Below are 23,658 nucleotides of genomic sequence, written 5' to 3'. Positions count from 1 at the left end.
CAAAGTGTCACCTCGCTAAATACACACACACACACACACACACACACACACACACACACACGGACACACACAGACACGCAACTCAACACAAGTGTTGAAAACATTCTTCGCTGAACAATAGCTTTGCACATCATGCGATGTTTAACATGTGACCATTCACAGTAGGGTGCAAATAAAGGTTGCTCACTCCGAGTTGAAATATAAAATAAAGACTCGTATCTGTCTTAATGTGGCTCAAAGGTTGCATAACTTTCTGAGCTTCGCTGGCAAATTCTGTCTATTTATTCAAGTAAACTTGGCACAAAGGAAGCAAATCTGTTACAAGTTATTCTGAGAACCAACCTACGCCTGCATCTGATTCCTTCCTTCTGATGAAATGTGACTTTTTCTACAAATATGAAAGAAAGGGATTTGTTGCAGAGCTGTTAATCCACCGATGCTCCTTCTAGTAAAAATACTGAAGTGTAGCTTTGTGCATTTTAGCTAAACACAGCATCTGATGTTCGCTGTATGGTTCTCTAATGCAGAACTGCAAGGGTCAGTGGGTTTAAATACCAGCGCTTTAGTTAGTGTCAAACAAATTGGGCTCTTGTGATCTGACTGCTCCGAAGGAAATAAAGGAAGAAACTGTAATTCCAAGATAAATACATGGGCAGCGAAGAGAGGTGACGCTTTTACATGTGCAAAAGTAAATCTCTCCTCACGGTCAGAAATATGAAAGGTATGACGTGTGTGACAGTTCTAACCTGAGACGATGTTTAATGAGGCAGAAGCAGACAAGTTAAGGCCCGGTAACAGGCCTGCAATTACTACTTTTAAAAGTTTCTTTCTTTACACATGCAGTTTGTGTATATTTTGTCCTCTTGCGAAAAGCGCTTCCGCACCTCAACAAATCAGTTTTGCGCCGGAAGCTCAGGCAGCCATTGTGCATGGGGTAGCAGATCTACACAAGGAACCGGAAGCATCATTACACTCCCAGTCTTATCACAGCGCACGCAGCCAGAAGGCAGCCACTGCGCTCGGTGCTGCAGAGCTTGCCAACTGTCCACATGTCCTGGGTCGGGCTGAAGTGGGCTCGTCCTGCGGAGAGATGCTTAACTGCCTGAGCAGGAACATCAGGAAAACAATTCTGCAAGCTGTCCCCACACATATGGCCCTGTTTTTCATTAGGGGGGGGGGCGTTGACAGTGGAAAAGAGAGGAGGTTGCATGAATGCTTTGAAATTTCGCGTGAAAAATGTGATGGAGAGACAGCGTCTGGCCTGAAAAAGAAAGAAAGACAGAGCGAAGAGACAGATAACCAGAGTGGGAAGAAATGAGTAATTGAGTGAGATCGAGAGAAAGAGGTTGAGAGGGTGTGAAATGCAAGAAGAGAGTTTAATGTGTTTTTTCGGCAGTGTCGTGCCGTCACAGAAATGTGTTTACCAGCCCCTGCTTTGCCATTAGTGACACTCAGGCGCTCCCGTTGAAGAAACCAAATAGGTTCATAACTGCCTCGCGTCTCCTCCAAATGTCCCTGTAGCTCGCCGTCTGTTGGACTGCGTCAGTCCGTATGTCTCCTCTCCTCACTTCATCCACCGCCCCACTTCTCCTCCCTTTTGTTCTTGTTCCTTTGCCCCCTCACGCTCACACTCTCGCCCAGTAAGAACCGCCGCCTGCGGTCGTGACAGAAGGCTGACCCAGAAGTGCCACTGTGCAATGAGGGATAGAGGGCTGGAGAGCATGCAAAGGAGAGAGAGAGCAGGTCAGATGCAGACACCGTGTCTCGTAGGGCCGCCTCCGAGTGACAGATGTGGACATCTTGTACGCTCCAACAATGAAATAGTGCACAGAGGACCATCATGGCAGAGCAAGTTTGCCCATCTCGCCTTTGACAAGCCAAAACCAGCCTATGCCAATAGGATTCGTAATTTCCAAAGTTTCTACAAAGAAGTTGCGCTTGAGAAGTCAACACAAAACATTGCCGTGATGATTTGGATGATTTCAGTCAATAGATGGGGAATTGTAGGGCGAATGAAATACGAGAAAAAGTGAGAAAAAGGAAAACTCTGTTCTGTGGGCATACCTGTATTTAATTATGCATGAGCGTTTTTCAGTGCAAGTTAACAAAGTCTTTGCATGCATGTCTAAATGTATGCGTTTGAGTCTTGGGAGCAGCTTGTGAATGCGATCTTGGGAGGAAAAGCTACTGGAGGTAATCTTGCAGCCTACAGCTGAAAAAAGCTTCCCACCTGGAGCCTGGACCACCATCAATCGACCAAATGTCCTTCAAGCACGGAAGCACAGAAGGGGAGAATGACAGAGCGGGTGTGTTTGAAGAGCCATGACGTAATGCAATAATGAGAATGCTAACAGTACAGTATGCATCAACGGATTTGTTCTATCTTCAATACCCGACTGCACTGAGGTGCTTCATGGAGGTCTGCGCTCTCCGAGTACTTTTTTTTTGAGTAAAACCTTTAATGGAGCTCACCTACATGAGGTTTGGTACCCTCTCCTGGTAGGATAACTGCAAGTACAGCAGTAGTATCCTGTGAAACTAAATTTCTTTACAGATCTCTTTTAACTCTGCCTCCTTGAATGCACCACTGGATGAACGTGAATAAAATTCTTAATCATTTCCACCAGCATTGCTTTAGATGCAGTCGGTAACACATCAAATGGCCTCACTGTGTGAGTTTGTATGCATACGTATGTGTGAACGTCTGTCTGTCTGGTCCTAGCCTAATGGGCCTTCATCCCTTCCACTGCTGACAGAAAATCAATGACCCACTCAGTAGGTCCAATACTGCTACCTCCATGCACAGACAGAGAGAGAGAGAGGGGAAGAATGACGGGTGGTGGACATTTGACCCACTGTAAACACTATGGATTCATGTCAGTGGATTATGACAGACTTGTCACACATCTCTTCTCACCAAATCTTGATTTCCATCTCTCTCTGGGATCTCATCCTCGCACATAACCAATGCAGAACTTAAATTAGCACACCACATGGCACTTGTATTTCTGAAAAGCATCACGTCAGAGACTTCCACGATATTCCACAATTGAGCGGTGCTAATCGACCTGCTAACTATTAGATGAGAACTTTGGAAAAATGAGGGAAAATGATAGAAGGTTAACAGAATGAAATCGTATAAGATTGTGTCGTGGCTCATGGTGCAGTCTGACAGATAAACGTGGATCTTCCTGTATCTGAAACAAGGAACATGGGATGGGACGTGTGGCATTCTGCAGGGAAGGTTTGAGGTATAAAGATTATACCCCTGAAATTAACTTGATGAAGACAATTCCGGGATCAGGAACAAACCAGGCGAAGGTGAAAACTAAATGAATGAGGCAGTAACTCCTTCGGAAACCTCGGCCTCTCACTGCTGTGTGGATTTCCCAGCAAAATACTGGATCACAGGGTAATCTCGCTTTAATACACAAATCCCCAACCCCAATCCAATCAAACCTAATACCCTCGCTGGACTGGACCAGGCAGACCAGGGCCCACCTACTCCCCATCCCTCACATCGTCTTATCCAACATCTATCGCTCTATCGCTCCATGTTTGATTATCCTTGTCGGGCTGCGCGTGCGAGATGTTGCTAAGGAAAAACTTCTATCTGAATAACTTTTAATGAAAAAAAAAAGGTGCAAACTCAATAATAAAAATAGAGCTTGAATGTATTCATATAAATGAATGCACATTCTAAATTAAAGAACTGCAGCAAGAGAGAGAATATGTGTGATTCTAATGCCCAGTCAGTGTTTAATGCAGGCCCAGAGGGTTTTAATCCAGATTATCAGGCCTACAGAGTCACTGAGTCGCCCTCTCAGCTTCGCATAGTCATCTGCTTAGTGCTCAACACACACACACACACACACACACACACACACACACACACACACACACACACACACTTTCAAGCTTTCAGCCCTTGCTCACACACACACATGCACACACCCAAGGTGCAGCGTCTCTTTTCGACCGTCCTCTAGGGGGTGCTGTGTATCCAGACAGGAAGCCTCGGTGCACTCTCCTCACAGATGCTGCTCCCCCCTGCTGCGCAAAGACCTCCGATCAACCGCACTCCGCTTGACCCACTTCAACACATTCACAACGTTTTTATTGCATCGTTTGACATTATATGATGCCTTCTCCCAGGAGATCAGTGCAGACGTGGTTACGCGTATGCTACTGATGCTGGACTAAAAGCACACAGCTGGGGATCCATCCACCTTACAGACAGCTGCTCCGTCATATACTTCTGTGTGATTGGCCAGTTGGTGCAGATTCATTTCAGTGTGTTTAATCCCATGATGGAGATTGATTCTTGTGGCAGGCTCGCCCCACTAACACATCCCTTGACAGGCAGTCTGATTGGATCACAAACAGTCATTTTGCATGGTCAGAAATCCAGGAGGGACTGCAGCCTCTCCTCCATCTCCTCTCTATAGCAACACCGTCTTCCCTTTAGCTCTAATCTTCACCTTGATCTTGCAGCTTTATTCTCCCTGTTTTGGATTCTCTCTGCATGTTTCTGGGCACTCTGTAAATTAGGCTGAAAATGGAAGATTAACCTCTGGGAATGAGAAGCCTCTTATTAATGCGGCCTGTACGTCTCACACCCATTCTCCTTTCGGTAAACTACTGCGTTACAATATTATTTAATCAGCTGGAAAGCAGAGACTCTGGGTGGCCAACCCTCTATGAGCCCGTGAGTTTCAAACATGGAGGATCATGTTCATTAAGAGACTGTGATGCAGAAGCTGTTGGGTTTGCGAGTGCATGGATTATGAGAACTTTGAAGTGGGGGGGGGGGGGGATTTGCAGCGGGTTTGCTTTTAACGGTGTCATGGAAGCCTGTCCTGTTTTGTTCCATCGGCTGGTCTTTATTATTGAGATTTAGAGAGTGAAAGGAATACGTCCAGAGTTGTGACATGTTCTTATTTGAATATGTATTCTGAACAACGCCCAGCCGGCACCTTACCCATTTAAAGTTTGGGAATAGGTTGATTTTATTTGGGCTTCAAGACCTCTGCTCATTTTGGTTGGAAAATACAACTGCAGCGCGGCAGCTTTCCTGAGGGAAACATCAGGGAACCAGCCATTAATTGGTTTGATTGCTCTTTTGCTGCTACTCCCAGGTCAGACAACTGATTTGCATGGGAAGATTGCTATAAGTCTCCACCAGAGATTCCTCTGGCGTCACCCTACCCAGGCACGGTTCACCATCTTATGGGACTGTTACTCCACCTCCATGATAGGGTGGGGGATATGGGCCGTTGCTGTGCCTGTACAATATTACATGTTGATTTATTCTGACTTCATTCTTATTTTGTGTTACATGATGGTTAAGCAAATGGCTGGATGGATGAACGGACTCATTAGCATGCTAACATGCTCATTATTCTAACAGGGTCCATTACCTATACCTGTCATTATGAGTGTGTTAGCATGCTGATATCAGCATTCAGATAAAAGCATAATTGTGAACTGTTTGTTTTGCTAAACGCCTAAAGCAGAGCTTTCACCTTATTATTTGTGTCTATCTTGATAAGAGTCCAGGTGATGAAGATGAGTGAAGAAACACATTATATTTGTGTCAAACAAAACATGAATTCGGTGACTTGCAAGGAGGAGCTCTGTGTTTGACAGAAACTCAAAGCTAACTCAAAAATGAGGCCATCAGCGAACAAAGCTATCACGCTTTCTTTAAGCGAAAGGAAAAGTATCTTCCTTTAATGTGAGCATTTAGCACACGCAGCACAATCGCTGCCATCTGGACTGGTGGCACCACACCGCTGGCATCCAGAGATACTGAGCTGCATGCCCTGATTAATAAAGTGGCATCAGCTGCAGATACTCCCCACAATGGGTGAGGAAAGGAGGGGAGGCGAGCCTGGAAGATGCACGGACACACACACACACACACACACACACACACACAGTAGAGGAGATTAGTTAACCGCTAATCTACAGCATGTTTGTGTTCCATTCATTCATTCATCTTTTACTGCTTTTCCGCTTTGCGGGTCACAGGAGTTGCTATCCCAGCTTGCTATGGGCGAATGGCGGGGTACACCCCGAATCCTTCGCCAGTGCATCGCAGGGCCACACGGAGACAGACAATCGCTCACTTTTCTGACACTCAAGGACAATTTGATCACCACTTGCACATCCACATTCACCTCCAACTAAAACCTGCAAGAAATCAAATTCCAGGACAATTTCCAGCAGGAATCTCTTGTGAGATTCCACTTGCCACTAAATACTAACATGGATCGAGATGACTTTGGTGTCAGCAGCAGCAGTGATGTCATAAGCTTTCCTCCTCGTGTCAAGCACCTCAGAACCATCTATCTGTTTGACCTTTATCCAGGTCCCAGGCCCGTCGTAGACACATCGTTTTTCTGCATTTCCTTCCTGCTCAACAAGCCGGCTCTGACAAAGAGTTTTGGGAGTTTGTGAGACAGAGAGAGAGAGAGAGCGAGAGGATGGGAGAAACTTAGGAAGACGCAGAGATAGAGAGGAAGAGGCGCTGCCCCTGAGTGCATTCACGTAAGATCCGAGGCCACCTGAGAGCAATGGAGCACGGAGTAGTGAAGATGAGAGAAAATTAAGAGACAAAAGCACTTCCCTGGTGTAATTATGCTCTCATTTCATGGCCAAGTATCCACATGCTGTGCCTCGCATGCAGAGATACTCATTAGATCTATTGCACGGCAGAAATGTAACTGACATCTGCCTGTAGAGGGCATGGGTGCATGCAAAGTGAAGGTAAAATGGCAAAAATAAGTTCAGGTGCCGACGTCCAAACAGCTTCTTCACGATAAAGATGTGCTTTTTTGCCAGACTGAAAATCCTGTTTCGTTTTATTTATATACAGTACAGTTATGGCATGCCGTTCAGGAACTTATTATATATATATATCAAAAGTGCTGGAATATATGGACCGAACTATGAAAAGTCTGAGAATATGGACCGAACTCTGGAATATATATACGAAAAGTCTGAGAATATGGACCGAACTATGAAAAGTCTGAGAATATGGACCGAACTCTGGAATATATATACGAAAAGTCTGAGAATATGGACCGAACTATGAAAAGTCTGAGAATATGGACCGAACTCTGGAATATATATACGAAAAGTCTGAGAATATGGACCGAACTATGAAAAGTCTGAGAATATGGACCGAACTCTGGAATATATATTTTGATATATATATTCAGACATTTTCATAAATATATTCAGACATTTTCATATATATATTCAGACATTTTCATAAATATATTCAGACATTTTCATATATATATTCAGACATTTTCATAAATATATTCAGACATTTTCATAAATATATTCAGACATTTTCATAAATATATTCAGACATTTTCATATATATATTCAGACATTTTCATATATATATTCAGACATTTTCATAAATATATTCAGACTTTTTTCGGTGCACGGGAATATATATTTGAAAGCCGCGGTGTAGTGGTTGGGGTTCCGCGCTCACACCCCAGTCGCGCCCGTTCGGTTCCCGGTCGGGCAGCCAGATCGATCTTGTGTCATAAATGTAGTCAGCTCGAAATCTAGTGCCGGCAATCCTCAATGCGGAGATAATGAACGCCCTGAAACGAATCCGCAAGGGCTTTTTTGAAACGCTCCTCTTAGACAGGATGTTTGACTGTATTTGTAGTGTGATGCATGCTGTGGGTGTCCGTCTGACGCGCGACAAGTCACGTGATGGCTGGCGTGCCGACAGCTGATCGTCACGCCCCCTCGCTGGTCAAACTGTTCTGACCTGATACGGCACTTGACAGGTCACGTGACGGGGTCGAGGCTGCCTGCCCCGGAACATGCATAGCGCCGTTCTGGCTTTATACGGCGCTATGCATGTTCCGCCGTATAAAGCCAGAACGGCTTTATGCACGGCGATATGCATGTTCCGGGGCAGGCAGCCTCGACCCCATCACGCGACCCGTCAAGTGCCGTATAAAGCCAGAACGGCGCTATGCATGTTCCGGGGCAGGCAGCCTCGACCCCATCACGGACACTTATAGCATGTATTACAGTACAAGTACAATCAAACATCATATCTAAGAGGAGCATTTCAAAAAAGCCCTCGCAGATCTGTTTCAGGGCGTTCATTATCTCCTCATTGAGAATTGCCGGCACTAGATTTCGAGCTGACTCGCTCAGTGATGACGCAAGATCGCAGCTGCGCCGTGATGATGATGAATATATTTATTAGATAGAATGTATTTATTAGATAGAATGTTAGAGTACACGTACAGTCAGACAGCAGCATGTCTTACAGTACAAATATCCTGTCGAAGTGGAGGATTTTAAAAAAGCGCCCGTGGATTTGTTTCCGTTGAAAGTCATAAACTAGTTTGCCCGACCGGGAATCGAACAGGGGCAACAGGGGTGTGAGTGCGGAGCCCTAACCGCTACACCGCGGCTTTCAAATATATATTCCCGTGCACCGAAAAAAGTCTGAATATATTTATGAAAATGTCTGAATATATATATGAAAATGTCTGAATATATATATGAAAATGTCTGAATATATTTATGAAAATGTCTGAATATATATATGAAAATGTCTGAATATATTTATGAAAATGTCTGAATATATATATCAAAATATATATTCCATAGTTCGGTCCATATTCTCAGACTTTTCGTATATATATTCCAGAGTTCGGTCCATATTCTCAGACTTTTCATAGTTCGGTCCATATTCTCAGACTTTTCGTATATATATTCCAGAGTTCGGTCCATATTCTCAGACTTTTCATAGTTCGGTCCATATTCTCAGACTTTTCGTATATATATTCCAGAGTTCGGTCCATATTCTCAGACTTTTCATAGTTCGGTCCATATATTCCAGCACTTTTGATATATATATATAATAAGTTCCTGAACGGCATGCCATATACAGTATATATATATATATATATATATATATATCTGTGTCTGCGTTCAGCTTTGTCGTGTCATTCAGTATTTGCACTTTCAATAACTCGGAGTTCACGCTTCAGTCTAGACTCAGTTTTCACTGAGTTTTCTTACTTTTGTGAGCGGTATCTTTCATGCATGTGTCTGCATCTGTGCTTCGGTCTGCTGAGCATATGCGCCATTTTCCAAAAGACACGCCACATCCGGATGGTAAGTGAAGCTATTCCCCATTCCCAGACAAAATAATTAAAAACATATGGAAGAAGATAAATAGTTAGGCTTCTCCTTTCCTTCTCACCTCTTTTTAAAGTGAGAAATCATGAGAGAAAATGTTTGATTATTTCAGGAGGATTTCAGCTCTCCTGGAAACAATGCTTTATTTCGACTCCATCAGATAGTCCAATTGTCTTGTACAAATTGTTGTGAGCTTGACAGCAAGGGGAGGGGGGGAATTCAAAAATAAATTTGGTCTGCTAATTAAACAATTTGTGGGCAGTAAACATTGACTTTGACCTAATAGATCTATGGTCCATGAATAAAAATGCAGTAACTGAAACCCAGAGCTTTTACTTTTGTTCATACCATGCTGATATATTTATAGAATAAATGTTAATAATAATGGTTTCAGAAATTGTGTATCCTGTTTTGTGTCAGTAATCTTGCCTTGTTTTTGTTTTCCGTTCTTTCAAAGAGGTCACATCTCATTTCTAAAGCATGACACACACACATACACACACAATCAAAAAAACTCCTAGTGTATCTCCATGCTATTACAGCAGCAGCATCCTGATGCTCGGATCAATGTTGCAACAAATAGCAGTGATGTGTCTGACTGTGAACTCTGTCATGCCCTCCCTGATGCACTGCTGTGGAGGACTGGGATGCTAATAGAGTTAAATCTTCACACTCATTACTGCAGCGGGGACTCACTTCATTAACAGCTCCCTGCTAATGTGCCTCCACTTCTTGTGCTTTTGTGTGTTTGCCAGCGTCGGTGTGAAGCATTAATAGACAGGCGGCTAGATGGACAGATGGAAAAAGACACGGCCACTGCTTATATCAATCAATCAATCAAATCTTTATTGCAGACAACGGCGTCAACGGAATAATCAGGACATCAAACTCCTTTTGTGTGGTCAGCTTCATCCGCATCTCGACTGTCTAAGCGTCTTTGTCAGAGTTTCTGCGTGGCCTTCATGCAGATCTCTTTCTTTGTCACTAATAAAGATTGAAGGGATTTGCAGGAAATAAGCCAGGAGTAATAGGTTTTACTCAAAGTAATCTCATAATTATACTTCATAGGAATTATAAGGACACTAATGGTCACTCTATAAAGGAGTTTCTTTCCTCAGCAGGGCCCCACGAGTGGTTCTTACAACACAAGGAGTTTTTACTGGGGAACACACACACACACACACACACTCCTCTCTCACCAGTGCCTAAGAATCTGACAATTAATGGGCCGGTAAATGAGATTGTTACTGATGTGTGGTTGGGAGGCGAGCGAAGGGTGTGGAGAGGTGATGGAGGGAGACAGGGGGGAAGACACATAATGGGGGAGTGGAGGCGTAAAGATTTTATGATTCAAATTAGAAACTTTTAAATTATTTATTTATTCAAATTGAGCTGGCAGGCTTGGAATTCGACTTATATGTACCCCGGCACAACAGCTGCAGCAACATGAAGTATAAAATCTTGTGTTTGCATGAATTTTTTATGCTATTTAATAAAAAGCTTAACAATTAATTCCGCAGTCATGAATAATAAATATGATAGAATATTAAAAACATGGTAAGTATTCAAATTGCACTCTTAACAGACATATGCATAAGCTTCCCCTCCTCAGCTGTTATCTGCTTCAGATAAAAAATTCTATTAAAGTCCCCATGCAGCGGCATGTGCGGCTGCACACAGCAAGAGCCAACAAAACTAAGCTTCAAATCATTTCAGTGTTTCATGGCTCCCTATCCGACGGCTGATCATTTTCCTGCTTCTATAGCCCAAATATTCCCCATTAGGCCACGACTGTATACTACAATTGGTCAAAAAACAAACAAACAAAAACCCATACAGATGCTGGTTCGTTTATGTAATACACGCACAAGGTTTTTTGGATGTGTGGCTGGCGAGGCCTGCTGCTTTTATATCACCGTATCTGCCAGTGGTCTGTGAGACAGCTCACAACAAATGCCTTCAATCTGCTGTCTAATCGCGGCTAAAACCGGGGGAACACTAACACGCTGGCATCATGCAGCAGATGACGGTGAGTCTGCTCTGCTCTCGCAGGGCTCCGCCGGTCTGTTCCAAAGTCGAGGAATAGAGCAGAAAATCCCCCCACTCAAGTTTAGCTTCTTAAAAGTGAAAGTCATCAGCAAAAAATTAAGCCCAATAATTTAGAGGAGCTGACGGTTCATATTTCACAAATAGCAATTATATAAAAAACAAATTTCAAGCGCTGTAATTTAGGATGAAAAACAGGCATAAAACAGTCTTTGGAATAATTTCTCCCACTGGTTTTGTCATTATTCCCAGAAAGATGGCAGCGTTCATTTGGCGTTCCATTTACAATGTGTTCCTGCTGCGACTGAAAATACAGTTCATTTACATGCAGTTATCATGGGGGAGAAAAATGAATGGGAGCCGCACATGCATAATACATTGAATATTTGAACTGACTGGAACCATGTTTTATCTATAGGGCCAAGCCTTTGGTGTAAAACTGCTTCTCTAACATCAGCCTTGCAGCACACAATTGTCACTTAAATGATGTTATGACAAGGAAAGACGTCTAACCGGGAGCAGGATCAATTGGATATGGTGCAAATAGTAATTGAGGTCGAATCAATATGCATCATGTTCTTTGTTTTAGATGACTATTCCTTAAAGTGAGTAAGTGAAGCATGATGGCACATTTAAAACGTTGCCTTCACCCCCCCCCCCCACACACGGCTTTGAGAGTGGAACGCCTTCAGCCGAACAATCTGACCCGTTGAGCGAGGCGGCGCCGTGACCTTTTCAGACACGGCCGTATGGCGTGCTGCTCGTTTGACATGTACTGTATACAACTGAATGCTGGTTGAATAGGCCGAGTCTGAATAAATCGCGACCTTATTCCTGATCATCTAATGCCGTTTTCTGAATCCACTTGTAGGAGATCCCAAATTAAAGGACTGATCTTCATAGGTTTTGGTGGGAATGGTGGGATAAGTTCGGCGGAATTGCAGAATGGAAAAGGTAATATATGGCTGGATGATAAGCGAGCGCGGAGGAAATAACGGCTCCAGGCTCTGATTTAAAGTCCTGATATAGAGACAGGAGCAAGGGAGGAGAGACTCTGAGCTAACTGGCTGTTAGCCACAGACATGCTGTTGGTCATTTCCATAATATAATGACATATTGGTGGGATTAAGGACAGTTGACTGACAGATTGCACCTGATTTTAAACTGCAATGACAGCTCATTCAAGAGTGACATCGTTACCAGCAGACAAACCTTACAGGTATCATTTCTTCATCTGTCAGTTTCTTCTATTTCCTCTCCTGCCACCCCTCTAGATAATAGTTCCTGTCCCATTCTGTCCACAGAGACGGAGCAGAATTTGATCTGACATCCTACAAACACCCCGTGACGACCAAATGAACAGAAATGAGGAGACAAATAGTTCGGTCCGAACCTAAATGTCTGCTTTAACGACGGGTTTGGTGAGGTGTCATGTTCACTTCCTCAGCCCTCAACGGTTTCTCACCATTTCCCTCCCTGTCTCTGCTGGATAATAAATGATGTGACACTATTTCAGCATGCTGTGTGTGTGTGTGTGTGAGTGTGTCTACATGTATGACGCAAAGTTGATTGATGGATGGATAGATGATGACGGGGCTGTGATGCAAGAGTTGTCATGGATTTTTCTATTTCTTTTGTTTGATTTGAAATTGACGAGAGAGACTCCCATCAGAGCCCCAAAACACGACACAACTATCTCCACAGGCTACGTGGTATTTGTCCTAATGGTTATCCTCTAACAGAAGGAAATATAAAGTGGCCAAGCGGGGAACGAAAGAAAGAAAGGAGGAGAAAAAAAAAGGGCACCTCTTCTTTCAACCAACAGGCAAGCACAGCAGCCAATCACAGCTCTGCTTATCACAGCGACACAAAGGGTAAATGTTAAAGCGGCGTTAGCTTCATACGACGTGTCGCTGAAAACGCATCAGGAGACATCCCATTCCAGCCATCTCCCTCCGTCTGAGTTTCCCCTCTTCTCCCCCCCCCCCCCCCCCCCATACTCCTCCCAAACTAACACACATGCACACACACAAACCAATACTCATTACAGCCATCCTCATTGTCCAGGAAGTGGAAGCGATGGCTTTTTTTCTTGTTATTTCCATCACCTCCTCTAAGATAATACTCATTTATCCCACAGGGTGTTTACACAAGCCATTCAGGTTAAGTGACTCGCTGAGAGGAATGACAGACAGCAGCTTTCCTTTATTCAGGGGGAAATTGGATTCATCAACCACTGCTTAATGGTTGCATTTACCCCACTCCAGCACTTTAGTGGGTGTTTGTGGTGTATTTAACTGTGTGTTTGCTCAAATGTATACCCGAATAAGCACCTAGACCTTATAATCTAAATAAGGCAAAAGGGCATTAGATGAATATGCTATTGGTTTTTGCTATCGGTGCTCAGCAACCATAAAACCTGAAGCCTTGGCTTGTAAAAATTATTCTGTATTCACCGTCAGATATTACAGTTATTTACAGCCCTATAAACACTATGTTAATATGGAGTCTCAGTGGAGTGACAGCCGTCGAGGTCATTCTAATGCACTTTAATTTGAGCTGCTCTGGAGGTTATTGTAGAGGGGCAAGCATCGGAGGCAACTTTCACCTCAATGCCATCAGCAACATGGTCCTTGAATCCAGGCGTTATTAGCTTTTGACTGAACTCCTATTGATATCGGCTTCATTGAACTCTGGTCGCCTGAATCCAAATAGGTCGGTGATATTGTAGCATTTAAAATGCCCAGGAATGGAGTGCTTATCTTTCTGGTTAAGTGAAAATGCTGCGAGCAGGTTTGTAAGGTTAAATAAGTAGGTGGTGTTACTCAATTTGAATGAACTCATGAAATCATGTACGGCATGATGCAGCAAACGGCCTGATGAGGAGGAGGAGGCATGAGCTCCTTCTGTATTTTCTAGTTTACTTCAATAAAAGAAAAGTTTAACTGGAGGATTACCAGTGAACTTCATACACATTACTTTGTATTTCGTAGCACTCAACATAATCTGGATGTATTGTCTAGAAATTATTAAGAAATTATTAAAGGGAATAACTGCCTTTAAAGGGTTAATAGGCCTCCCCTTATTCTTCCTAACATGCACGCATTTCAAACGGTGAGCCAATTCATTCCTGTTTGCTGCACTGGTAGACAGGCTCTCTCATTGTAATACGTTTCCATGGGACAACAAACCATTGCCAGCGCGTTCCTTGTTTCTGATTTATGAAGCATTTAAAAGGTTGCAGGGGGAGAACAAAAAGACAAAAGGCCCCCGACTAAATAAAGCGGGGCTCAACCGAGCTCTGAGAGCCAACGTCAGAGAGGGAGGAAGTGAGAGAGGACTCGTGATTAACTTTCATTTCCTATGCCTTATTATTCCTTCCTTCCGCAAATGAAATTTCAGAGGAGGAGATAAATCTTCCAGCACTGGGTGCACACCTTAATGTCCAGGAATAGCTGCTGCTCACCACCGTTCAGCTTATCGCTTTAATTCCAGAGCAAAACTAGCTGTCTATAGCTTGACCTGGCGATATGAACCCCCCCCCCCCCAGTAAGGGTTTGCATGAAGTGATCAATAGAGTTGAAAACATGAATGATAAAGCCTTTAAATCACTGTACACAATTCAAATGAAGTGCATTATAAATAAATGAACGCGACTCTTTGACCACATAAGCAGAAGAGAATAAGCAAACATCCACTTGTAGTTTCTTGCTGCTTTCTTGCTGCTTGCATCCTTGTTACTAACGGGGTCAAGCACAGAAGACAGTTATTTTTCCACAACCTTCTGTGTTTCATGTGAGTTTCAAATCTTTGCTCTTGTTTTCGAGGGAACAGCAGAAATACATAATCTGCATTATGGTTGGGAAGCAAACCTGCAATCATCCACACTGGAGTGACGCACGCTGTCGAGCCGCTTCACATCAGACAAGACTCAAATTATTAGCACAATCATTACATTGCGCAAATCGAGATTGTGCATGATGCATTAGCACAATCATTAGCATAATTAATGTTCTAATGACTTGTTTATCCAAACAGGCTGATATGATAAAAAACAAATTAAACTACAACAGCCTAGATTTTTATCGTTTCATTGTATAACTTTTCACAATTTTTTTTTAAACACTGTACCTTCAAAGGAATGCACATCCTTCTGTTCTTGCTACCACGCTATTAATTCTGAATGCCAGCATGGCCCTGCTTGGGTCTCAATAGTATTAAGAGAAGAAAGCATTTGATTAGGATGCGATTGCAAATGTGAAAATGATAATGAAGGCACAGTGAAGAATTAAACAGGACAGCCACCGTGGGCCTTGGGAAATTCTGTGGTCCATTTTTTGTGTGTGTGAGAGATGCTGGAAATCCATTTGCTCAGTTTCACGAGGACAGTCATATTCCCCAGATATCATTGATATTCTATTTTTTTTTGCCTGAGATGGAGCCATTTGCTCGGTTTCTCTGCCAACTGCAGTCCACCCACCAGTTAAATTTATGCCCATGCTTTGAGACCATGGAGACCAGCGCACCAGGCATGTGTCCCTTGTTAGAACCTTTGAATTATCGGCTTTTTTTTAACCCTTCTCTGCGCTGCACATACAGCACACAGTTTACACGCTCGCTCATAATGTAGTGTACCTCCGCAGTGGGAGGGAAGCTAATACCAACAGGAGCTTTAATTGAATGTGTGGTGATACATTCTGCTGAGCATAATTCCAACGTAATTACAGGTATGATACAGAGCTGATCACCATTAACGGTGCAGGCGCTAATTATTCTTAGCATGTATAGAATGTAGGTAAAAATGATTGACAGACAGCGGTGAATATAAAAGAAAATCTCCCCCTTAATCAGTTTATTTTGCATTTGATGGTTTAATTTCATGTGAGAGTGCAGCGATAGACTGATGGCGTTCCATGTTTCTCATGCATTTATGCCTCTCTTGAATTGAATTGTGTGTGAATTTTTTCCCCCTGCTGCCGCTTGGTTAGGGTTAGGGTCTCCCCCAATTTACCTCACTGAACCACGCAATTCATCTTTCCTCTCTCCTCTCCTTTTAATCCTTTTAATTAGCTAAAATTATCTAATTTTATAATGAAAATGAAAATTGAGATAAAATATGAATAAAACAAATGACAGCAGCTTGCAGCAAAACACCCGCGTCGATCAAAAAGAAGGAACTGCTAATTAAATTAAACCCTTGTGCAACTCGCAAAAGGACATAATACTTGCCCTCAGGGTTTGTTCCTGTTAAACGGCCAAAGACAAAAAAAAACATTTGAGGATCCACTGTGAAACCTGTCATATATAGGCCCAATCCTCCACCGAGATTCATGAGTTACTTTTGTGTAAATCTTCCAGCAAACAAACAACAAATAAACACTAAATGCAAATACAACCTCCTTGGGTGAGAGAATAACGACCATACCTCTCTGTGACGGTACTAATTTAAAGACACATAAGTCTTGTTGGTTGTTTACTTGAGTTCAGTTTCCCTGCAGCGATGGGGGATTATTACTCATCATTTTCATTTGACAGTTTTCAGTTAAAGCTTCAGATATTAATGTTAATCTGGTGGCCCTTGAGTTGCTTCCCCATTGGATGCACAAGCGTATTTAGCGATTTAAATTGAACAAAATGTCTCCGTCAGCGGAATGGCCCAAAAAGACACCACACAAATGACAGAAGTGACAATGAAGTGGATCGTTCCTCTTACATGTGGACGGATGAATACATTCTGACATACAAAGGCATCAAAGGACACAAAAAAGGCCTTTTCAGAGGAAGCAGAGGTGTGACTGACGACATTAACGCCGGCTGCGCTCCATTTAATGTCCCGGTAAAAACCATGCCAACGTGCAGGCTTAGTAGCATGAAACGGAAACACCTAAATGTAATTGAGCCATCACTGCTATTAACTACATCGGCGCTTCCTGCCATGATGGACCAGAAACGTCTGCCTGTAATTTGGCCTGTAAATTACACTCCTACACCGTGCTAAGCGATCTGTGTGGGGTTTTCTTTCTGTGCATGCACCCTCCCTCTCTTTTCTGTATCTGTCACCTCTGTCACGTCATTTCATATTTGCTTTTCAACCACAAAAACAAAACAAAAGCACGATGCTTTTCGTAGCGCTTTAACCTCGCTTCTGATGATCGCAGAGGTCGTCGACTGTCCTGTAATCGAGGCTGATGGTTTTATTTTGTGTGCCTACGCCACCGGTTCCTCTACAGAGGGCAAACATCTTTCAACTAATGATCTACTTTAAATTTATTTTAATTAGGTGTATTTAAATAGCTCTGAGCAATAATTAACTAGCCAGGGCATCAAAGTGGGAGTCAGGGAGTGAGTAAGGCTTTTCTGTTGTTGTTTTCTTCCTGCAGCGTGCTCCGTCAGCCGAGGCGCTGTGCCAAAGCTGCATTAAACAGGAGCTTGTACTTTCTACTCCTCTTCTCCTCCTCTGAACATTTCCACAGGGACGAGGGGCTGCCTCTGGAAGCTGCTCGCTGCCGACGTGACAACAAACAACCCACCGTGGGACAGGTGCCGGAATGAAAGAGTGGGAGTACAAATCGACAGTCAAAGAGAAAACATGGTGATGGGGGGGGGGGGGAAGGAAAGTAGAGAAGGAACGTAATGAAGGAGGGAAGGGGGAGGAAGACGAGAGGGGAGAGGGACGAACGTGGACGGCTGCTTCCAGGGCACAGCTCAAGATGGTGTTTGAAGTGCTCCGGGGGTCTCTTCCCTTTATTGTCTCTCTTAATGAGCTTTTTATGTTCTTGTGTATTTTTACACACCATGCGATGCTGAACGCCTCCTAATGGATCCGTTCTTTTTTACCCGGCTATTCACCACTGCATGTAAATTTAATTATGAGCATCTGCTTCGTGAAGAGGACTAATTAGCAGATAGGGGCTTGAACATCAGGTCAGAGGCTCTCGTCCCCCTTGCAGCGCCTGTGTCCTCACGCTTTGCCCTTTATCTCTCCGGTAGATACCACGCTGCTGTTTCAGACTCTACTGCAGTCATGCTTCCGGGTTTCCAGTATTTATAGTATGGTTACAGCAGAATAAAAGCAGTCTGCGTGACTCAAAATAAGCTCAGGACTGTTGAAGACTATCGGGAAAAAGCTCTCAGAGAAACGACAAGTAATATTCTTAATTCAAAGGCCCAGCTGAGCTTTCATAAAAACAACGGGGCTATAATTAGAGCAGAACGGTGAATGCTGATGATGGCGAGTGAATAACTCGCTAAGGGGGTTTCGGAGAAAAGACAGGCTTTCGGAAACTACAAAAGAAACAATTAAGTTTGCTTTTAAATATTCTGTGTGATTTCAAACGCTATTCTCACAGCCGGAAGCTTCTCCCGGGGCTAAATATCACCTATAATGATGCAGCTGCACAGTGTAGGATGGATATATTAAAGTTAAAGTATTTTTCTGTATCCTCAGTTTGCCATAACTTAAAAGAAACCCCAGTGACACACAAAAATGTTGCACAAAAATCTGATCCGAGGTTATTTGTCTTCTCCAGATTGGCAAAGCCCGCTTGGGCATGAAAACCATGATTGATTTATCCATTTGTTCTGTGGTATTTAAAAGCACATCGGAAGAACAAATATGCTCTCTGTTCCTCTGGTCCATGAAATGATGTTCAAATGCAGTCGGCCTTAACGTCTCCTTGGCATAAGACGGAACGCTTCGGCTTCCCTTATCAACGACTAACCTTTAATTGATCGGTGATTATTGGCTAACTACATTTTGCTCTGTGTGTGGACTTTCTGAATATGATGTGATGTTTTAATGAGAAGCAGAGTGACGGCTCGGAGAAAAGTTGCTGCAGGAGTCACGGTCTTTCCTACCTCGGCGAAGGACATGAGCGTTTCATGGAGGTCAGTACTTACGTGGTCCTTTGGGGGTCAGTGACCCTACCCCCCCCCCTGCGTTTCATATATTTGCGTCTGCTGCGTTCCAAGACTAAATGTCTGACATCTATTAAGGAGATGAAGACTGATGGTGGAAGAAGATGAAACAGAAGACAACATGGACGACCCCTAAGGCCTTGTTTCATTTAGTCCTCTGGTCACAGGGGACGCCGCTGACTGACGGCAGAGGTGACTTGTCTGTCGGCTCGGCTGATTGCTGCGCTGACTGACTCCCCTCCTCTCCCGCCGTCCTTCTCGTTCCCGGCTCTGACTTTTCTCATCTCTGTATCTCCCCTTTCACCTTGCCTCTATCTCTCCTCCCTTCCCTCTCATGGATAGCTGTCATCTCAAAAGCTTTAGTTTTCCAATAAACATGATAATGTCGGGATAAAGAAACAAGACATTGTTACACAAGGACATTCTGTTTCTTGTCTTTTCAGCGGTGGGTCAGAGCTTTAGCTCTGCAGGTTTTACTTCTTTGCACAAATGCTGCCAGCAGTTCAGGTCAGCTGCATTTTGGCAGGGAGCAGGTCTACAGAGGAATTTATTTCCCAACAACAGCAGCGCATTTTTATTATTTTTTAGCTTGAAGAGAGGCATTTTTCAAATGAAATCTACTGTAAGGTTGAAATGGATGTGTTGGTAAAGGCAACGCCAAACAACTGCCACCCATTGATATTTGTGTTGTTAGAAGCTACAGCGCTAAACCATATCTTCCCTCATTATTTAATATCATGTACAAAAGAAAAGCGAGGTGAAATACCTGCAGCTTGTAAAACCTGCTTGCATAGTAACATCTGTTTGGTGGAGTTTTGTCACCTGACAGCCTTCAAGCTACTTGCCTGGAATAATGCGACCCCACCTCACTGGCCTTTTTCTTTTTCTTTTAAAGGCAGTATAATCGTTTCCACTCTGATGCTATTACAGGGTCAAAGCAATATGGTGTGCCAGGGTGAGGGAAAACTCAATATATCACCCCCAAGCTGCAGAAGAGGAGCAGGAAGCACCCAGAACAAGTTAGTTGGTATTTAAAAATTATGTCCTCATAAAAGAGATGATTGCAACGTTTCTGTGCAATGGGACGAAACATCGGTGAGGCTGGGGAACTTTTAGAAGCAGTCACAACGACACTGTAGCTGGCAGCCTATCTTCTAAATTGCTAATAAAAGAAGTGTTTGTAGGCTTAATGTTTTATTTGTTTTATTGGGAAGGAATCGCGTGACATTAGGTTTTTTTCTTCCCTTTGTAAACATAACATAAGGCCTCCAAAAGTAGAAAAGGGGCAGAATGAGAAAAGGAAAGCGGAGGGCATAAACAAGTCGGGTCTGGCTGAGTGAGCAAGCTAATTAACTCGGAAAACTATAAAAATGTAAATTGCAATTTGCTACCGTGGGCATCTAATTAAAGCCACTGGAATGTTAAGGACCAAATTGAATTTCCTGAAGAAAAGAAAAATATATGATTTTACCACATTGTCGGGTATTGATTGCTTACAGTGGCCTTCCTCGCAGCCGCGGGGAGGAAGGAGAGGGCGGAGGCGGGATACGAGGAGGGAAAGCAAAGGGAGGCGCAAAGATGACGCGCAGCAAGGGGTGGGAAAACGCTCGTGTGGAGAAAGCTGGAGAAATAGCTATGGTGAAGTAAGAGCTGCAAAAACAAAGCAGTTTGGTAGAGACAACAAAACAAAATTGGCCGCTAGAGACGGAGAATCTAATTAGAGCCAATCGGCCTCCGAATACTCTACAGGTGCACAACACAGACAGTTACATGATACTTGGAGGAATTATACGAAAGGAAGATTGACTGGGACCTGCTTCAAAACCCTCATAAGATTCACCACGATCATCCACGGCCCTGGAGTTAATTGTGTTTGCATAATTGGTGTGTGCACGCATGGTGACATGGCACAAGTATTGTACAAGCAAAAAAATGCTGGTGGTTCTGCTTGTCCTGTCATGTCCTCTGGGTGATTAGTGTGCACTAAGCATTTGTGCTGGCCTGAGTGGGTACAGGCAGGTAAATCGCTGCTCCCCGTGATTCAGTGCCGAGGTGCCAAGCAGCATTTTAAATGCCAATCCATTTCTCAATCCAAATCGGAAGTGCATGAGAAATATTAAACTTGACAGGAGCTAGCATGCTACGACACACACTTTATATATATATAAGTTTTCATGATATCAGATGGGTGCAGGACGGCTGACGATTGGAAAGCTTTTATTGAATGAATAAACTATAATCACCGGCCAGCTGGATGATTTGTTTTTCTCCATACATAAAGCTAACAAGTGGGATTCTGGAGCTGCACTTTTATTTTCACGGCTTTGCATATGTTCACGTCTCTACTCTCTCTCTCCTTTCTCCTCCTCATTCACATCGATATATGAAACAGGATCCATCCACTGATCAAATGCACTTTACTGCTCCCCAAAGCTAAAAAAGATCATTTTGTTTATATGCTGTCCATTCTGTCTGCAGAGAGAAGAATTGATCTCATTTTCAGCGTCTGGCAAGTCTAGACAGCTCATTGTGGGGCCAAGAGAGCAGATGATAAGAAGGGAATCTCTGATTGACAAATTTACAAGCCATCATAAATCCTTCCTTTTCTTCTTTTCCTTGTTTCGACGATTGCAGTTTGTTAACCCAGTAAAAATGTTATATGTGCAAAGGAAGCGAATGGTCTGTCTGTTCCTGACATGAGTTACGACCTGCAGTAAACAATCTTGCAAAAGGCAATAAATTGACTGAATCAGGATGGCAGTTCCAATAACGCATTAACAATAATCGCTAGGTAGCTGTGGGTGTACTGAGTGTCGAATGAGTGTGTGTGGGTCTGTGTGGATGTACCCTAATTCTAGCCATTTCTTTGGACAGGCAGATTTATTACATTCTCATTAAATGTACAAGTAAATAAAAAAAAATTAAAAATGTATTACTCCTTAGCTTAGTTAATGTTTGGTAAGTGCAGGATGGTTAAAAAAAAAGAAATCTGGTAAAATAATCCTATCCAAAACAACAACACAAGCGATTAACTCCTGTTACGGGTAGCATCTATAGAGTGGATATTGCACCAGTTTACAGTATTGTCAAATATTCTTGTTATTTTGTCCACCCCCTGTTCGAGATTTTAAACGGCTGCCAGAGAATTTGCAGACTCCTCTGCCTTTGTACTATTGTGTCAACCTGAACTGCATGAAAGGAAACTTCATCAGTCAAACAGTCTGCTTGCAGGTCTTGTGAAAAGATACTGTACTTTGAGAAAAAGTTGTATAAAGACTTCTGTGTCTCCAGAGGGAGTAAAGAAATCTGACAAACTGCCTCAAGTGATGTCACTTGCATCGCTGTCAATGGGAGCTGAAGATGACAATTTTGATAATGAAAGTTATTAAAAAAGGAACCAGATCGTTTTATTTTCCTCATCTCTCCTCGAGGCTCAAGGCTTAACACACCTGACTCTTCATTGGCCATGACTGTACAGTTGCAGACAATGAAGGTGTTATATATTAGTTACTAAGGACGGGAGCACAAGAGACAGTCTCTAAGTGCTGTCTCGTATTTATATTAATTCAAAGTCATAAAAATGTGTTGTGCTAATATTGCATCCTTCCTTTATTACAGATGATTCACATGTTGCAGCAAAACCTACACACATTGATCTCAAGTAAAGCACCGAGCGAGAAAACCACAGCGAGGATGTTACAGTTTTTGGATCATCCATAGACTTTAATATTTTCCCGTCTCTGCCGGCTGTGGCGCCAAGGGGCTTATTTTTTTACCAAGCGCGCAACAACTACTGTACATTTTCATTGCCTTCAGAACAAAATCATTTATTACAACAAACAGCCGATTAATAAGAATTCAATATGAGCCCAGAAGTGTTTTGTGCAAAACATTAATGAATTTTTAAAAACCTCTTAGGTGAAACAAATTGAAAAACCATGTGTGCGCATGCATTTGGCTATGTTTTATAATTGTATTCTTTGTTGTTTACATGGTTGAAATAAATAATAACTAAAACTAACTAAAGTAAGAGAGCTGCAGATGCTAGAGACATTTTTTTTTTCATTTTCTAACCGCTTATTCCGCTATCGGGTCGCGGGCCAAGCTGGAGCCAATCCCGGCAGTCAATGGGCGAGAGGCAGGGGACACCCTGGACAAGTCGCCAGTTCATCGCAGGGCAACACAGAGACATACAACCAGCCACACACACACTCACACCTACGGGCAATTTAGTGTCACCAATCAGCCTAGGCTGCATGTCTTTGGTGGTGGGAGGAAGCCGGAGAACCCTGAGAGAACCCACGCAGACACGGGGAGAACATGCAAACTCCTCACAGAATGGCCACAAGCCGGAGACGAAACTGCGACCATCTCGCTGTGAGGCAACAGTGCTCACCACTGCGCCACCGAGCCGCCCATGCTAGAGACATGATACGTGTTATATGATATGTAACTGAAATGTTTTTTGCATATAGTGTTTATGATAAAATTGTTGTGAAC

This window comes from Brachionichthys hirsutus, chromosome 18 (assembly GCF_040956055.1).
Source record: "Brachionichthys hirsutus isolate HB-005 chromosome 18, CSIRO-AGI_Bhir_v1, whole genome shotgun sequence".
In the NCBI taxonomy this organism is placed as follows: domain Eukaryota; kingdom Metazoa; phylum Chordata; class Actinopteri; order Lophiiformes; family Brachionichthyidae; genus Brachionichthys; species Brachionichthys hirsutus.
Note: the sequence above shows the minus strand (reverse complement) of the source record.